Below are 3,907 nucleotides of genomic sequence, written 5' to 3' on the forward strand. Positions count from 1 at the left end.
ATTTTCTGGGGCCCCCAGATCATAACATCTCAGAGCTGCTCGCGGCAAGGGTGTCCCACACTATCCTGACCCTGAAATCTCAAATTGCCAGGACACACTCCTGGTCAGACCCTGCTGTGCTCCTCTAGCTAAATTCAGAATGGCGACAGCTCCTTCCCTGCCAAACGGATTCAAACCTCAGTCAGCCTTATGAGGGTCTCACCCAGGCCCAAGGCTCTTCCCCCTTTCACACCATTCCTACCAAAAGGTAAAGGAAACACTCACAGAGTCTACTTTCCAGGACAGTTCAGATGTCAAATAGCCTCTCTCTGAGCCAAACATGCAAATACTCTTGGACTTGGCAGCCACTTGCCTTATTGACTTAGGGGCTCCCCTGCCCCACCCTTGGCTGGAGGTTTGCATTCGAGAATGTTTTGATTATGCATTGCTCCTTCAAGGAAAATACGGGAAAGTGTTCTTTCACAATTATACAGCTTTAGAAAAACGGGAGTCAGTTGAGTCCTTGCCATGAGAACTACAGACTATTTTAAGAAAGGGGAAAGGAAGGATATAAGGAATCAGAGGGTTTAGCACCACTTAAACCAGAGAGATCATAAAATCCTTGTGGGGGATTTATCTCTAAGATGGAATTTAGCTGACTGAATGATACGAGATACTCAAGACAGCAATAAAAGAAGGGAAGATTTTAGCCCTTTTAGTCACTCCAGGAGAAGGACAGAAATGCACCAGACAGGTTCACAGTTAAGAGAAGCCACATGGACCGGGGGTCTCATGCACTTTATGTACTAATGAGAACAAATCTGCCCAAGTGGGAGGATCAGAGAGGACGTGATTGTTAAAATGAGAGTCAAAGGTCAGAGGACAAGGTGTTCGAGAGGTCACCTGATGGCCTGGGGTTCAGAGCACCAACAAAGTCCCATTCATCAAAAAGGACCATGGACTCTAGAGGCCAACAGCCTCCCTGCCTCAGCAGCCTCGAGGTACTCATGAGCACGCTGCCAATGATAAAAAGCCTAAACCACCAGGAAATGGTAAATTCCTATTTATTCTGTGGGAGAGGACGGAAACAAAAGACCACGTGTAGGATTCCATCTGGGTGAAATATCCAGAATAGGTCAATCTATAGGGACAGAAATAGGTTAGTGACTGACTGTTTCATGGGATGGAGTGTCTTCTGGGGTGTTGAAATCCTCTAATAAATATTAGACTGTGGTGATGTTTGTACATCTTGGTGAATATACGAAAAGCCTCTGAACTTTGGATAGGTGAACGTTGTGACTTGTGAACTCTATTTCTATAAAACTGCGAAGAAACAAGGGAGGTCAGAAGGTATGTGATAAATGTAAATAATTAGAAATATTCCCTTAGAAGTTATTCCAAACTTTAGCAGTATAAAGGGATTAGACTCATTTACCTAGAGAATTCACAGCGTGGAAAATACCATTCCCAGGCAGTGCTAGAGAAAGGAGGTGTTTATAATAAAGCCTGAATAGTTGAATTCTGTTAAAAAGATTAGAGAAGAAAATATAAAACATACCCTCAATCCAAGAGAATGACAGGCTCTTGGAAAAGGGGCCCAGAAGACCATATGATCCTTCAGATATAATCTCTTATTTAATGGATGAAGAAGCAGTCCAAAATAGCACAAAAGATTTTAAAATGGAAAATGTGTCTTCCCTACCTCAGTTCATCAAGTCACCTTCCCTAAAGTAATCGCTGTTTCCAGGTTCTTGTATATCCTTCCCTAAATGTTCTGTTGGTGTACGAGGTCATACAGGCACACACCTCCCCGTTCCAACTGGACTAAAAGGAGGAGAAATGCACATTAATCTTAAGGAAGGGTTTCCTTACCATAAGAGCAAGCCCTCAGAGTTACTCTAACATTTCTATATGGAGGAAGCACTTCTTTTTCTTATTTAAGCAAGCGGAGAAACAGGGGCAGCAAGTGCCAGAGTCTAATAAATTTATGCCCCAAATCAGGACTGCATCTCAGGGACACTCAAACAGCTCACTGACTCAAAAGCATACACAGATGGAGACATAGATCCACGGTTCAGTGTTCCACGCTTTTCTTTTCTTTTTTTTTTTTTTAAGATTTTATTTATTTATTTGACAGACAGAGATCACAAGTAGAGGCAGGCAGAGAGAGAGAGGAGGAAGCAGGCTCCCTGCTGAGCAGAGAGCCCGATGTGGGGCTCGATCCCAGGACCTGGGATCATGACCCGAGCCGAAGGCAGAGGTTTTAACCCACTGAGCCACCCAGGCGCCACTCCACGCTTTTCTTTAGCCAAACACCAGCAGTTGGGTAACACAAGTACATCGCTGTCCCTCTGATCTTAGGTGTATGTGGGAGCTCACCAACCCTACGACTGGGATGGGAGGTGGTGGTGGCACGTAGTAGGATGACGGCTGACGCAGAAGGATGGAAACTTACACTGGCAGGAAGAAAGTGAAACACTGGCATGGTGCGTGGGGAAGGCGGCTAATTCTGTACGTGGAGGCTAAGTGGTGACAGTATTATCAGGGAAATTGCAGGCAATGTGATTCTTGGGTGTGTTCACAGGGAAAAGGCAACATCGTTGCAAGGTTCAGCATAAAGTTTGGCTTCTAAACAACTACCACATAAAATCTTGGTCTAGCTGGTAATATGCTGCTTTAGTACAGTAAAAAGGCTACTACTTTGAAATACGGTAGCAAATGATGAGGAACACAGCCCAGGCTGCAGAGTCCCCTTGAAAGTTGTTCACACTCCAAAGTATTTTTAGTTGAAGTAATTGTAGATGGTGGACAAAGCACTACTGGCCTCAAAATAAGATGGCTCCCAAAACGAAAGGTCAGCAGATGCCGTCTCTGTAAGTCAAGCTGCAAGAAGGATGGGATTAGCTGTCTACAGGACAGTTTTCCAGAAGTAACCCATCTTGCGGAGTGACTTGGAGTGACCTTACGGAGGAGATTAAAGTGCCTGGCCTGAGTATGTCATTGGCCAGCCTCCAACCTCAACGTGAGCCGCCCCGACACTTGGGAGACTGTTGTGGTAACGAGAATGCATGGCACAGTGGGGGTCCAAATGAATATTTGAAAGGGGAAAATGGCACAGTGAGCATCTGTCAGTGTGTCAGTGGGAGGTCTGAAAGGCACTCTGGTTCTGGGTGGTTGACCCTGACCCTTTACACTGAAAGAGCCTTAAAAAAATGGAGGCCAGGCCATCAGCTCACTGGAACTTGGTAACAGTGGTATGTGAGAAGATCCAACATCTGTTTTGTGCTCACGGAGTAACCTTCTGATTTCATTTGCTAGGAACAGATTGCATTGGGACAAAGACTGGTTCCATGCCTTGGACCCTGAGAGCTCCTTTTAGAAACAAATAAACTGGAATTCAGACATAAAAACTAGTCTCTTGTGAGTTTAGTTACTAATTTCTGGTGACCTTATTAGTCCTAGATGTCTTCAGAAAACGTGTTCTTGAACTTCAATCCATCATTATTTCATCTAACATTTATTAAGCACCTATTCTAGACCACGCACCATGGTAGGAACAGGTAAGACCCACAGAAAACTCCTCAGGGAGTTTCCAGACACCCATGCTGACCAGGCCTGCCCAGTGGTTAAATACGACACTTGTTATGGCTGAGCCTGGAGGGGCAGTGAGCCTTCTCCTCCATCACTAAATTAGTACTTTATAATTTATCCATGGGATCAGAAAATCAATTCATCCTAGATCTGTGAGGAAGGCCAGACATCATTATACCTGTCGGTTCTCAATGCTGCCTGCACATAATCACACGAAGAAGTTTTTTAAAAATTCCAATGTCTGGAATTTTTAGAGACATTCACTGAGTTGTTGGCAGAATGCCAGGCATCAGTAATTCTAAAATTTGCCCAAGTTACTCAAAGGTGAAGGCTGGGC

The sequence above is a fragment of the Martes martes genome (genome assembly GCF_963455335.1).
Source record: "Martes martes genome assembly, chromosome: 16".
NCBI classification, from domain to species: Eukaryota; Metazoa; Chordata; class Mammalia; order Carnivora; family Mustelidae; genus Martes; species Martes martes.